The sequence below is a fragment of the Danio rerio genome, chromosome 5 (assembly GCF_049306965.1).
Source record: "Danio rerio strain Tuebingen ecotype United States chromosome 5, GRCz12tu, whole genome shotgun sequence".
In the NCBI taxonomy this organism is placed as follows: Eukaryota; Metazoa; Chordata; class Actinopteri; order Cypriniformes; family Danionidae; genus Danio; species Danio rerio.
Window position 1 is genome coordinate 252,402 of NC_133180.1, and position 16,111 is coordinate 268,512.

At 38.3% G+C, this 16,111-nt stretch overlaps 1 long non-coding RNA gene across 5 annotated transcripts in view; it reads right to left on the reverse strand.

The window, feature by feature from the left end:
• The window catches only part of LOC137495509 (uncharacterized), a 31,954-nt gene extending 22,084 nt beyond the window's left edge, over positions 1 to 9,870 (reverse strand). For 3 of the 5 annotated variants that reach the window (XR_012406588.1, XR_011015344.2, XR_012406586.1), the window contains exons 1-3: positions 9,750 to 9,870; positions 8,319 to 8,354; positions 5,560 to 5,644 (exon numbers count right to left, since the gene is read on the reverse strand). This is a non-coding gene — a long non-coding RNA (uncharacterized lncRNA). The remainder of the gene's footprint in view (positions 1 to 5,559; positions 5,645 to 8,318; positions 8,355 to 9,749) is intronic. The other 2 variants (XR_012406591.1, XR_012406587.1) reach the window with 1 other exon arrangement.
• Between the last annotated feature and the right edge of the window lie 6,241 nt (positions 9,871 to 16,111).

Below are 16,111 nucleotides of genomic sequence, written 5' to 3' on the forward strand. Positions count from 1 at the left end.
ATCTCATTATTGAAAGTAAGTCGTCACCTATTATTACTGAGAAAGTAAGTCTATGTTTCACACTGTGACATTATGATAAGATTTCCTATATATTTTTATTTAACGGGGAAACTAGCTTACCTGCGTCCAATCCCGGCTAACTTCTGGAAAGGTAGAGTAGCCAATAGCGTTAGAGATAACAAGAAAACCAAGTCCCGCCCTAGGACTCACAAAAATCCAAAATGTTTCGCGCGAGCAGAGAGAAGAACCAGCGAGCGAGCGGAGAGAACTGATCGCGCGCGCGCTGTAGGCATGACCTCGCTCGCGAGAGCGTACATCATGCGCACAGATGATAATGTGCGCGCGCGGGACTTGTTTTCTCGCGCTGGATCAGTTGAGCGCGCGCGTGAAGATCCCCTGTGCGCTCGCGAGCTGTAATTTTCTCGCGTGTAGACCTGTAATCTGCTCACGGTTCACTTCTCCTCACGCGCAAACATCACCGCTGCGCTCGATTTATATTGGCATTGATTTGCCACCATAAGACGAGTCGGACATGATATTTAAGATCCCACATGAAATTTAAGACCTCCTTATGGAAAATTACAGAATTTAAGACATTTTCAGACCTTAAAAATCGAAATTTTTATTTAAGACATTTTAAGACTTTAAGGACCCGCGGGGACCCTGATTTAAGACTTTGAGGCCTTTTTAGACAAAGACCCCGTGGAAACCCTGGAGGAACTCCAGGATCAACTGCAAACCTTTCACAAATGGAGAATAAGTACAACAAATTAACTGTTTGTGGCACAGCTTAATCTGAGCCTGATCTTGCTCCGGTAAATGTCAGATATTTGTGTTTTGCATTCCGATATTTATTAATTGATCCGGCATTAACTTGTGCGTGGTAAATACCTGCATGTATGTGAGAGAGAGACTGCGAATGAGCTAGCAAAGCTGTGTACAGTGTTGCCAGATGTTGCTGACTGATTCCAGCCCAAAAACTATCCAAAACCTAAATGCAAAAACAACCGCCCAATCAAATTCAAAACAGCCTGAGCGCATTGTGTACACGCGCACACGCATAAAGGTAGTCACTTTTGTCTAATCAGTTTTCCTACGATTACAATCACTCTCATTGGTTGGTGATTATCGTTTAGTGCGCAGTGAAAACAAATAATGACATAGTGGCCTACTAAATAACATCTCAAAAATGCCAGAGACAGTCAACCATATATACACATATATTAAACCATGAGCAAATCAGATAATGAGCCTGATCAAGAGAAGATTAAACTGCGCCCTGGATCTGGATATTTTGAGACGGCAGCAAAGCTCAGTCAAGTCAGCCAGAAAAAGGTAGAGGTACATGAGGCTTATCTTAAAGTTTACACAGAGTGAGCTATTTTTGCTTGGTATATAATAGTAACTAACATTACCCATCAGATTATGCTACCAACACTGTGTGTGTGTGTGTGTGTGTGTGTGTGTGTGTGTATATATATTTGTCACGTGGCTCTTTAAAAAACTGCATTTGCTAAAAATCCCCAAAAATGGCTCTTTGATGAAAAAAGGTTCCCGACCCCTGTGACAGAACATACTGACAGTCAGAAGATGAGGCATCATAAAAGTTTAGGCAAACCTTCCGACACTAAAACTAGCGGTGTCAGAAGAGAAGGCAATAAAGCAAAACAGATGGCTATAAGGCGCCGTGTAGGATTTAAATCAAACTTCGCTTATCAACATGTGCATATACACCTATAAATTACTCGCATATAAACCTATACTATGTTCAAAACATGTATGAAACTTGCGCATATACATACAAACTTGATGCATGCATATACCCACATACATATAAAATCGGTCCTCACATATACTTACACATTAACATATGCACATACATATATACTCATATATACTCGATCCTCGCATAAACACCCAAATTAACACTCACTGCATGCTGGTATAGCACTCGAGCAAACTTACAAAATAAAATTCAAACATATTCATCAGGAATCTGGTTATAGCAAAGCGAACGAAATAGAAAGAATTTGATAAATAGTTATTAAATCTGTTAAATAGTGAAAATGTGTTATATAAAATATTAGTCTACATAAATGGAATATATAACATATATAAGAACTATTTCATGTTAAACCTTAATTTAATTAGGCAATTACATACACAAATATAAACAGACAGATAGAACCCTTAAAGGATGTTCAAGGGGAAAAGTAACAAGAACTATGAATATACTCATCTGTTTGTAAAGACTAAATACAAATAAAAAAGTGAACATTGTTTTTTTACTTAATAAAAATAAAAAAGTTATAAGAGCCTGGAGTTATAGGGTTCTCTACGCGTTCTGAATGATTTTCAGATATTGAGCTTCAAGGTTTGTGCAATCCATATAGCAAATAGCGTGTGCAACATTTGCTTTTTAAAAAAAAGTTTTAATGTAAACAATAAGCTGTCTTTTATTAATGTCAATAACTCAATTTTGACAAAATATGTGAGATAGAACCTTATAATTCTAAAGTGAAAATATAGTAAAACAACAATAACATCAGGCCTATGTGTAGCTCTACTGTTGCTTAAAATGCTCAATCTTGTACAGTCATTATGGTGGACTTTAACAGACTTTCAATATGTCCTGTTTGTTAATTCACAGTAAAATGAAGACATCAGAATATAAATATTCATAACTATAGAGTTGATTTATTATGTTTAAGACATGTGCTTGTCATCTGTAATTGACAACATTATTAGACCGTTTGTTTTCACTGGTACAATTTAAAATTTCGTCATTATCAGATTCCTTCTTGTATTATATTTAACATTACATAAGCTAGAATAGTTATACTGACACTGTTAAACATTTATTCTCATGCACAACACTTTTTGTTCGCTATGAAAGAAAAAAACATGTTTACTAATGCTTGTTGTAATCATTTAAATGATCATATCGCATTTCACAGTTTTGATGTGCGCACAGGTTTGACTTTCACTTCCGAGTGCTGTCACTGTGAGAAAACACACACACATGCAAATCAAACCTCCCGCACGGCCCTCAAACGATCGCTCTGCAACAAACTGAACATTATGTGCAACTTTATTACCTGTTATTCACAGCCTATGCAGGTTCTGTTCACTAAAGTAGCTGTCATTGGCGTGCTGTGTGCACTCATGTGCGTGCGTTCTCGGCAGTAAACAAACAGCCTCGCAGTCAGCAGAATCTGATAATGTGGAAACTTTATATTGTACCAGTGAAAACAAATGGTCTACTAATGTTGTCAATGACAGATGACAAGCACATGTCTTAAACATAATAAATCAACTTAATAATTATGAATACTTATATTCTGATTTCTTCATTTTACTGTGAATTAACAAACAGGACATACTGACAATGACAAATGTCTTATTTTACCAGTGGAAAGAAATGGTCTAATAATGTCAATGGCAAATGACAAGCACATGTCTCAAACACAACTTCAGAATAATGAACAGTTATATTTTAATGTCATCACTTTACTGTGAATTAATAACTAAGACATTTTTAAAGTCTATTAAAATCCACCATGGCAAGTCTACACAAAATTTAGCATTTTAACCAACAGTACACATACGCCTAATATTATTGTTGTTGTTTTACCATGTTTGAGAAATAACAATAGTAATAACTCACTTATATTTACCTGTATTTGACTGACAGAATCCAGAGAAAATCCTGATTTTGATTAAGCAAAAATAAATTGTGATTCTCATTTTAGCCAGAATCGTGCAGCCGTACCGCCACAGCTACAATACAGCTTTTCATTCAAAACATTCCGTCTCTGTTGTTTTTTATAAGCGGGTTATATTTGCAGCAAAACCTATTAAAAGATAAGTGAATAATAACAGAGCAAACTTTCCTGTAACCGTAGTAGTGCTGCGAGTTATTTGTTTAACCCTGCAAGGCGACATGATGACTGACTGACAGGTGCGCGATGCCAGCAAACACAACGTAGCTTATAGTCAAGTTGAACAGTCTCCATAATTATACTTTATAGATAAAAGTCTATTGTTCTGCATACAAGGACTTTATCTTGCTGGAGTTTATAGCCGTTTCACTTTACTTTAGGGTGCATTAATGCCGTATTGAAGGTCTGTTGGAGACATTCATAAACATTTCTATCAAATCTAATAACTGTTGGAGACATCCTCGTTGGGTAAACGACCACGCTAAAGTTAGTTTGATGTTTGATATTCATTAGACATTCGGTTTCAAACCAATTAAATTCTTTGCTCCTGTTCACAAGCTCGTATTACATAAATGCAATCTCAACTTGTAATTCTGTGCTCACGACATTTGTCATTGAAATAACACCATCAGTAGTTGGAGGATCTGTGTAAAAGGCCTGCCGTCACAGCTGGAAAAATATCTTGGAGGAAACACTGAAATAACAATACTAATGCAATAAAATGTAGTAAATCTGAGGCTTTAGTCGATGTAAAGTAGAACTGCACGATTCTGGCTAAAATGAGAATCACGATTGTTTTGCTTAAAATAAAAATCAGGATTTTCTCACGATTTTGTATATGTGAAATAAAAGTATGGTAAAAACAAACATATGGCACAACATCGATAATAATATTGTGTGGTCTACTGGTTTTAATTTTATTCTACTTATAATAATTATGATGTTGAATTATTATGTTTGAGACATGCTTGCAATCTGTCATAAAAAAATCAGACATTCGCCATTATCAGATTATATTCAACAACAATATATAGGCTAGAGTAGTTAAACTGACATTGTAAACATTTATTTTCATGCACAACTGTGAGTTCACTATGAAAGAAAAAAACATCAAATGCTTGACGCAATCGTAATTCTAAAATGCGACATGATCATTTAAATGAAGTGCACACTTTCGGTTTTATTTTGACTGCTAAGTGCTTGTTCATACTTCGCGCGGCTCCCAAATGATCACTCTGTGCCACAAACAGAACATTATTTACAACTGTATTACCTGTTACTCGCAACATATGCAGGTTCTGTTCACTAAAGTAGATGCGCGCGCGTCTATCATTAAATAGAGCGCGCGCGCCCTCTCTGTGAAAACAGCTCACGGCCAGCAGCTCACTTCACGTCACAAAAATGACATTTTTAGGTGAATTATAACTTATAAATACAGTATGCGACTCATTCAACATCATTTGGAGGTGTCAATGTCACTGAGCAACGTATGTGAAACAATAAACAGACTCGCGCAGCCGCCTTTTCTTCTCTCCTGAACTTGAAAATATGGTTGACAGAATTGTAGAAATGCTGGATTAAGATCGTCTAGGGGGTCGAATCGAGATCGCAATCTTTTAAGCATTAATTGTGCAGCTCTAATGTAAAGTAGTTACATCTGCATAAAGTGCAGGATTTGAAGATCAGAATCATATCTGTTTAACAGAGATTCATGCATGTGGTCAATGTAAAGTTTTCTGAAATCAGAGAGCTACATGATCAGAAAAAACTAATGAAGTGAGCAGGTGTAAACATGTCCATAAAAACACATTAAACATGAGGAAGACATCAACGCTACCTTAGAGAATGGAGCGACAGGTGTTGGGTAGCTCACAGGGTTTTCACCATCAGTGGTTGTGGCACAAGACAGCAAAGGCAGAACACTAAAGAGAGAAAATAAAACTGTCACAATCTGTACATCTTGCACTGTCATACCAATCTGCATGGAGTCAAGGTCTGTGCACAAATCATCTCTTTCCCCATCTATTTTCTTACAGTAGGTAGTATGTAGCACTGTGCAATTAATCGAAAATTAGATTTCAGCTTCTATCGATTATGAAAATTATTAATGGTGATAATCGATTATTCCATCGCCCTCTTTCCAGTTGTACACATCTGCTGCTCTACAAATCTCAGATTCACATGAAAATGGCTGAAAGCATGTGCTGTAATGTAACGTCTGCAGAGTGGGATGCGCATCTCTGACGCAGAAACCCAGACACACACACACACCCACAAACACACGCACACAAACATGCTGGTCGATTGAAGTCACACTGCAGAAGGATATTATCGAGTCTCTACCCAAAGATGAAACCTCAGCATTATAACCAAGCAGTTGGAAACTACTGGAAACTTCTGGAAGCTACATGCTACAAAGAATACTTCATCAGCGTTTGTTAAAAGAAGGATCAGTAAAGTGAAACTTACTGATGGACGTCAGGATGGGTTTCTTCCTCCATTTCTCAAGTGTAAGTACGCGATTAAAGTTGTTGCCTCGTTGATTCGAGCTTGCAAATGTATTTAGTTGTGATTTATTACTTGTAACCGAGTGTACTGTATCAGGTTAACTGGCTATATTCTCTTATCGCGAGCAAAGTCACGTTAAAAACGTGACGCGTGCTTCTTTGTTTATGGAGCTCCGTGGTAGAGGTCTGCATTCCCGCGGCTGTCCCCACGCCAGATTTCTGCGGTGCGTGAATAAATTTGCGAATAAATCGCGGGAGCGGTCGGTAACGGGTTTAATTTGGGACGGGAGCGAGCTGGCTAGCAATATCACGAATATTGCTATGCTAATGAGAAATAGAGAGCTTTGCCTGTGTGTCTGCTTGGTGCTTGTGTGTGTGTGTGTGTGTTAGTGAAAACCTGGCGGGTGCGGGCGGGAGCGTTGTCGTCCGGAGGTGTGTGTGTGTTTTTGTGTGTGTGTGTGGCAGCTAAAATCCACGCCTACACTATCGAGAGTGTATGAACTGTGATTACTTTCTATATTGCTGATTAGCTGTTGGGCATTTCATTCTCTGACTGAAGGCAGTCAACCAATCGCGACAGACTGTCATCGGTCCAATCAGCGCAGATTAGCTTCGCACTAAGGAGGGGTTTGGGAACAAATGAATCACTAGACGATTCAAACAGGAGTCGCTGGGATAATTAGGTAAAAATAAATGCAGATTATAAGACCACGAAAGTGTTTTTTGACCTTGCATGCATAATAGACTGTTGTTGGAGACCTTTACAACCAAGATATGACCCTATTTCATGTATAATATGGGCTCTTTAATGTTCAAATAGGTGTCAAAACGCAGTGTTTATTGATTATTCATATTAACCCTCATTTGTGTAATAAACGAGTTGAGATCAAAAGACACGCGAAAGAGAAAAAATTAAAGTGACAGTGCGCAATATTCCTGCTGCCGCCTGTTTTCATCATTACTAATCAAACAAAAGGAGAAAACCCCTCACTGCTCAACTGAAGGACTTTTGTAGATAGCTTTATTCTTACAGTGAAGATGCTTAAAGCAGTTTGTTTCATATTTTTATTTTATTGTGTTTATTTCCCTTTCCTTATTTACAGGGAGGAAAATAACTGCATATATGCAGGTGAAGTCAGAATTAGTAGCCCTCATCAATTATTAGCAACTCTTTCCCCCAATTTCTGTTTAATGGAAAGATTTTTTTTCACATTTCTAAACATAATAGTTTTGATAACTCATTTCTAATAACTGATTTCTTTTATCTTTGCCTTGATGACAGCACTTGATATTTTACAAAAGAATTTTTCAAAATACAAGCATTCAGATTCAAAGTGTAATACAAAGGCGTAATTAGGCAAATCATTAAGAAAATATTATTAAAAAAAAAACATTTCACAAGAGCGCTAATAATTTTGACTTCAACTGATAATAGTTTTGAATAATCGTGATTACAATCAAGATCAAAATAATCATGATTAAGATTTTCCCATAATCGAGGAACCCTAGTAGTATGGTTAACATATTTTAAGACATTTGACATGAGGAGGATGTAAATTCACCCAGCACTTCAGGTATAACAATCAGTACATGTGTGTGCCCATGCACAGAAAATATTAACACACAAACAATAAAGATCTCACATTAACGTTAGTTAATCCTCTGAAATTAACAGTGAAAAATAGACCATTTTAAATTACTGATAAGAGTTCAAATACAACTGAATTTTATAACAAACTATTTAATAAAAGTTGTTTTTCTTGGTCAATTTAGTTTAATTGAATAAAGCTAACAAACTTGGCCTGATTGTACAGTGTTAAACATAAACATGGCCAATAAACAACATTATAAATCTACATCTCGCGCATGTAGCAGGCCAGATTAACCTGAAAACATCAATGCTTGAAAATAAACCGGAATTTAAGCATTTGATACTCTAATGGACATCACTACAGTAATTCGAAAGACTCTTTAAAAGTCTACATGATAAGTGTGGTTAATCTACAGTGCATTTCTCGTAATTTCGATTATATGATTTATCAGGCGATGACGGCCATTATGCTAAATGTACGTGAAGGACTGAGCTTACCTTACTTTGTCCGTCAGTCGTCACTTCACTTCAATGCTGTGGCAAAACAGACGCGGTTAGTTGACATCGAGTAAAATAATTAAGACAATATGACCTTTTTATTTCGTAACGAAGCTCAAAACACGCCGCGTCTGTAAAGTCTCCCGCTTAGCACTACAGGCACCGTCCGTTCAGTTCTAACGTTAGCTTAAAATGGCGCGCAAACACTCGGCTAACCACAAACAGCCTGACAAATGCACCACAGACAGAGTTATGTGGTGAACACTTTTAAATGACATACAGTGTTCATAAATATATGAACATGATCATATAACTGGCGTATTTTGACATCAACACTAACCGAATCCGTTTGATGACCGATAAAACTCGCGCGCGGCCTCGTGACGGTGTCGTTTGAAAACGAGTCTGCTCGGCTCTGTGAATCGGTTCGTGAATCGGCTCTTGAACAGCGAGTCTCGGATCAGGCCAGAAAATAATTCATTTTTTATATAATGATGTAAAACACAATGTATTAGCATTTCTTTATTCTACTCGACCACACGCTCTTTCATAAAGTTGATGATTTGTTTATCCTGAGTGTTAAAAGCGAGTAAATATTTCGTAAAAAAGTAAAAATGAAAGAGCTAAGGGCTGAAACCAGCTCAAATGTTCTTAAATAACGTGTTACAGTGATGCAAACCTGTACAACGAAACAATACAACGAAAACCCGTTTTAGGAGATGTATTGACAGATCACAGCCACAGTAACTACAGCGAACAGCTAAATACAGTTAACGCTAGCATTACTTCAGAAAATGCGGCATAAATTGATCATATTTGGCCTTTTAGACTCTGTGGAACAAATGTAGCTGCTGCCTGTCGATCAGACAACGCTTCTGTGGTCATTCTTGCTGTCAAATGCGAGGAAATGATCGATGAAAGGTTTAAGATGAACCGCGGAGTTTCAAACTGTACCTGCAGCGGCTGAGTAACACGTCACGCGCGTGCACACGAAGCGGAGCCAGGTTTGCCCCCGGAGTCCGATTGAGAAACAAAAAACTGACTCCAGGACAGACACAGAGCACAATATAAAGACAGACTGTGGCGGTGAGTGGAGAATCCCTACGCTGGATTCAGTGACTGAGCACCTCTCCCCTGTGCTGCCGCTGTGTGTGTGTGTGTGTGTGGTGATAGCCCTCACGCGCGCTCGTTATTAATCGATATGAAACTGCCGATCAAACTGAACACAATCTCACATCAACAACACACGGCAGCGACGCGTTGATAAAACAAATGATGATATTAGAGGACAATCAGCCCGGCGAGTAGTTCAGCGCGTGTGCGACTCTGCTGTGATGTTTGCGCATGTTATATTTGTCCTGAGGCGATTTAAAGCAAGACACAATGATACTATCAAACACATCTACGATGATAAGGAACTTGGCTACTTACTGAGTGATTGACGCACAGCAACTCCACATGAAGACAGGACGGATGTTGAAGGAATAGACAGTGTGAGGAGAGCTCCGTTACAGCGCGCTCGACAAGTCTGAACATGTTCCCCCCACGGCACGCATGCGCGAGGCAGGCGGGTCTATTTCACAAAATGGCGATCGAGACCGGAAGTAGGGAAAGCTTTGTTCCGGTCGCGCATCTCATTCATTCTTTATGTGCGTCTCAAATCGTACACTTATGCACTATTCTATGCCATTTTGTAGTATAAATAGTGTAAGTATTGCGTTTACACTGAAAACTCTAAGTAATAATAATTAGTGCACTTTAATTAGCCGGATGATGCACTCATTCAGCCGGTAAACAGAAGTGTGTATTGCTGGACACTTCACACACTCAACGACCGCAGCTTTGCCCAAGTAGCGGAAGGGGCGGAGCTATCGGCCGCACATGCTGGATAACTTTATTTACTTTGGATTATGAAAGGAAAATTCTCCTACACTTACAGTAGAAGTGCAGTTAAAGCAGTAATAAAGAAACAGATAATGAGGAAATGGCAGTACATCTGGGAAGCAGGAGGAAATGTAAGGCATATGTAGAATATTCAGCCACTGGGTAAAGGGAGGCACTCGAGTGGGAAAAGGACAGAGGAGAATGTATTATCCAGACTAAGAGCTGGCCACACTGGACTCAACAGTACAGTTAATGGCAGAGCACAGAGCAGGTGAGTGCGAGTGTGGGGAAAATGGATCTGTTGCAGGCCCGTAGTCAGCCTGGGGAAAGGGCTGGTTCTTTTTTCCTCCAAAATTGGAGCTTTTGCAGTTATACGCCTCAGTTTCTGTTAAACTATGAGGTTAAATGCTGCATTTTAGTGACATTTTTCTGCTGGATTAGCTAGTCAGATGTCATCATAACCACACATTTTATATCATTAGGAAAAAATAGCAATCTGTTAAGGGTTTAAAGTAAAAAACTGTAGCCTACTGTCATTTATCAGACAAAAAACAAACTGGCCAATTTGGCCATTTCAATAAAAATTAATAATTAAAACATAATAATAAGAATAATAATAATAAATACAATAATAACAACTATTTCTTCAGAATTTTTCTAACCTTTGGTTAAAAAAGTACATTTTAAAATTCCTGGATATAAACAATATTTATTAAATATAATATATAAATATATTCAAATTAATTTAATATGGTCGCTTCCAGGGCATCATACCTTTTTATTGCTCATTTTTATTTCAGAAATAAGAATGAAGTTACCTGAAATACATTTTCTGTTTAAAAACAATCCAGTAGTGACAGAAGACTTCTCTCACATCAGATTATAAAGTCCCACTAAAGCAACAGCAGACAGAAGATTCGGTTTGGCTCTTTTGGTCTTTTTCCATGGATTATTTTCATTATTTATGATGGCATATCAGTCAAAATAGGACAAATGAGCTCATGTATGGGACAAATTCTTCCGAAGGCCCCTGGCTACAGGCCTGAATAGTTAGAACACAAGCTGTATGCTTATAGTAAACATGTTTTAATAGGATTTTGGCTGTAAAAGCGCACCTACAGCTGTTTCAGGGGCAGAGCACATTTTCTGCAGCTCATTATTTATTTTGTTTTTATTAATTTTGTCTAAAAATGATTAGACCTATCCAGTTTCATCAGGAATTTTTTTAACTATGTAATGTTTTTACATGCAGGCAGCTTTGATCTTTTGCAAGATGTGATATTATCATAATAATTGTACTACTAATAATAAGAAGAATAAATGTTAAGTATTTGGCCCAGTCGGCGACGGCTGGCTGGTTTCGAGTTGGGCCAACTCAATCAGTGGTTACCCAGACGTCCGGCAAGATTGTCAAACCAACAGGAAGTGCCACACAAGATAATTGTCAGAGATGGACCGTAAAACAAGCAAAGGTGGTGCCGAAAGTGTCAGAGAAAGCAAAGAAAGTAACAGCAGACACTGCCAAATGCATACAGTTAACTCAATTATTGCCGAACGGTTTAAATTCAGCTGCTGCATCAGACGACAGCAGACCCATGAAGGAGATGAGAAGAAAACAGAAAATATATTTCAGTAAATCATTATACTGAAACATGCTACAGGGTCCTTAAAAAGTCTTAAATTAAAACCCGGGAATTTAAGGTCTTAAATTGTCTTAAATTTTACCGTAAAGTGGCTGTAGGTATTAAATATTTAGCCGGTCTGCTTAATAATGATAGGGAAGCACAGTGGTCCACCGTAAAACATCTAATAGTTGATTAATTCAGTATGTGAAACAGGAGAGAAATGACAGTCTGCGTGATGTATTAGCTTATTACGGTAGGTCGGGTACAGAGTACAGACGCTGACGCCAGTCTGCACCTGCGTGCGGTCATTACGCGGTTGTTGATGTGAGGTTCAAAATGCAAACATGGGAGAATGTAAATTTAACGACGTGGCAAAGAGGCAATGTGTAAATTCTGCAAAAAGACCTTTTCGTTAGGGACCATGAGGCTCAAAGTCATCGAGTATCACATGAAAGGAGGAAAGCAGCCGCGGGACGTGGCAGCAGCTCATAGATATATACACATCAGCTAGTCATAGCGGGTCCAGGTTAATCCCTGCATTGTTTGCAGCTCGACCTAACAATGTTACTAGTTCAGACTACAGCTGAAGATCTTTGCTGGGTTCGGACTTTATTTCTATCATTTTAGACGGGGTCGTGCCGGGCTTGCGCAGTAAATAAACAGTCATGTGAAGCATTTCGATTAGCGCGAGGAAGTAATCAAATTGTTTGTTACAACATTGAAATCCATCCCTGCAAAGGTGAAACAAATGATGACGGAGATGTCAAAAAGAGCGAGTTATATCAGCGGTCAGGCCAGCCGCCTGTTTTAATCAAACAGTCATTCTAGCCGCTGGTATATCAAAGTATTCCGGCAGTCGCTCATACACTGTGTATTACGGTAGAGCACCTATGAGCAGTGTCCAGCGAGCTGACAGGACATGACGAGGACACTCGCTGCACTGAAACCGCTGTCATGGAAAATGAAATGAATGTTCCTGACTGGTGGAAGATGAACAAACAATCCTACCCAAAACATGCTAAATTAGCCGGATCAGTAGTGCATCCCGGCCAGCAGCAGCAGCAGCAGAGAAAGTGTTCAGTGCTGCTCAATGAGCGCAGGACTGCACTAAAGCCATTTACTGTGGATTCAATAATGTTCCACCACAAAAACACAAAACCTAATCTTGATGAGTAAAGAATTTCAAATTATAACTAAATATTAATAAAATCACAGTGTAGTCAGAGTATACAGGCTAATGCTGGCATTATTCTTTCATTATTCAGCTTCACCATCGCCTTATTGTGAAGAGAAATGGCAAAACAAATCCCAGAGCCTTTATCTTAATTTCGTTATTGCCAAATATCCGTCATCATTTATCATTTATTTTAATTCATTTGCTAAGAAAGACTTATTTTTATTGGTGTGTTGGCCAATTTAAAGGTTAAGTGTATGTACCCAGGCCTATTTAGAGTGTTAAGATGTTAAGATGGTACAGAGGGCTTATTTTATTTTTATGTTCCAGCTTGGCCTGTAGTCTGTGTTATTAATAAGTACTGTTAACACATATAAACAACTCATTCATGAAAAAAGACAAAAGAGCTGTGTGCATGTGCACATTAGGATAATGTCGGGCTATAAACGGGTTCGGGCTTTTAAAAGCTGTCAATCAAAATGTTCTTGTCGGGTTCGGGCTCTATCGGGCCTACCTATCATAGCCTGATTACAGCTCTAGTTCAGACGCCCCCTCACAGTCAGCTATAACAGTTTCATTTCACCACCAGACACCCAAAAGGCAGGTACTGCGGGTTATCCATACTGTGACGAGGCACAATTTATTTTAATCTAATAAAAACATTAAAATGAGTAGCTTATATTCGTTGAAGGGCAAAAAGGTTTGAAGGGGAGAGAAACTCAGCTTATTTTTATAGATTGGAAAAAAGCAGACAAGATAAAAATACATTAGAGAGAAAAACTCAAATTTTTGATGATATTGAATCTTCCAATGCTAATGCCACTTTTATAGAAATTTATAGAATTTGACATTTTCTAAAATTAACGCTACTGATTTCTATGACAGCATTAAATCACACATACCACTAATCAGTTCAGAGTTTCAAGAAAGCTGTGATGCGAAGATTTTATTAAAAGAACTAGAAAATGCTTTGCGATCTTTAGGGCTGTGCGATTTATTTTATTAGTTTTTTTTATTTTTGCAAGTAATTTGAATTTACGTTTTAAGACGATTTAATTTTATATTTAATCAAGGCATCGCGATTATTTTATAAAAGTATTAGCTATGCACCAATGGGCTTTGGTTCACTCTCTGTATGAAGCAGGTCGCACAGCAGAAGCACACTGCACCATGCATTTTACAATTCTAAACACAGGTTTCTCTCAGGGTACACACACCGGCGCTGCAGGTCGGCGGTGCCCAGCCACGACTCAGGACGCTGTTCATATTTCAGCCGCGCCACAGAGCGCCATCTGATTAGTTTCATGTTAAAGGTTCAGGACACCCTGGAGAACTTTTTTTTTTTTTACATTAACAGATGTGTGTGTGTTGAGCATCAGTGAAGACGATGTTAGCACATGTCAGCTGTAATTGTGGGGAAAACTGAATAATGTTGAGCTTTTGTCTGCTGATTTCAGCTTCCGGGTTTAAAATGATTTTTGGGGCGGATCAAAATCGGCGACGTATCGCAGTACTACAAGTGCAATGATGATGCGTCGGTTTCTCATTATTATTCATAGCGGAGTTTCTTATCCTATGAGAAGAGCCGGCTGCTTAATTATTCATGAGAGCATGTGCATTCCGAAGGCAAGACAGACCTACCAGTTTCAAGCAAGCTGTGAGACTCAGACCAACGGCACGTAGCCGTTCATGAAGGCTCGTATGTGTTTGTTTCCATGATCCACGGGGTTTGTTGCATGTTTTTTCCCCGCGATCTTGTCAGGGCCGATCATACAGCAAAGCATTTTTGTCGGGAGAGCAGCGCGAGAATTGAAGAATGGCGAACATTGACTTTTATCAGGAGTTTGTTCACATTCAGACACATCACTGTGCTGCTGTGTTCGCCTAAATCCTCTATATTACCAGCAGGACTAATGGTTCAAATAGACAGGTCAGGAGACCTGCTGCACTGAGTCTGCATTCAGATCTATAATAGACCCGGGGATCGAGGGAGAATCCTCATTTATAGTGTTTACATCAACAAACATATCTTTATAATGATATAAATTGTGGTTGTGTGTAAGAAATTACAAATAACAAATGTAGCAGGTAGGGCTGCACGATTTGAGAAAAATATCACATTGCGATTATTAAGGTAAAAATTGCGATTTGTGTTTGCGATACGATAAACAAGTGGTATGACTCAACTTGCTTGTTATTAAGAAAAATGCACACACAGATTACTAATAATGCTGAAATTTTTATTTTTCAACTGAGAGACAGTATACAGTGCAATCTAGCAACAACTAGAATTGAAAAATGTTTTCAAATTAAAAAAGTTGTACAAAATGAAATAACTATAACATTTACATTACTGAAATAAATTAAATTAATTTTAAAATAAAACTAAAAAGTGAAATGTACAGATAAATAAAACAAATACCCATTTAAAAAATATTTTACATTACTACTCTTGGCTTTTATTGCCATGCGTTCATCATACTTTTCTCTGTGCTGCTTCAGCTGCTGATATAAATTTGTCGTGTTGCCACGTGATGAAGCAGTATTAGTTTGTCAAATTTTGCACTGTACCTCTTTCTGCTCAGCGTCCGATATCCTGAAGTCAAAATATCACCAAATAACAGAGGTAGTATTTTTTCTGGGCACAAGTTCAGTGTTGGTCTGTTCTGTATCCATTTTCTCCCGTCTCCACACTGCGCTGCGTGAAGTCACGTGACCACAAGCACAGCGTGAGCAGCGCATGTTTTTCGGCGTCCAAGTTCATACCGCACACAGCAGCGCGTCAGAGCGAGGCGTGAGCGTCACTGAAGCAGCAGTTTTGGTGTTCTGTCTATTTTTTCTGCGCTGCTCACGCTCAATTAAAGTGACAGTGCATTAATAATGGCCAAAACACATTGAATGACAGAAAAAAGTGACAATTTTACCCAATAAATGTATTAATGATATCAACTGACTTGTATATAGTCAATCAAATAAACTTAAATGATTAAAACTGCAAGAAACATTCATTTAGGCCCGAACTACAAAACCAAATGTAAAACAATTTGTGTCAGTTTTGCTTAAGTTGCACACTAGTGTTGCAGGAGAGGGGGAATAGAATATCTACGGGA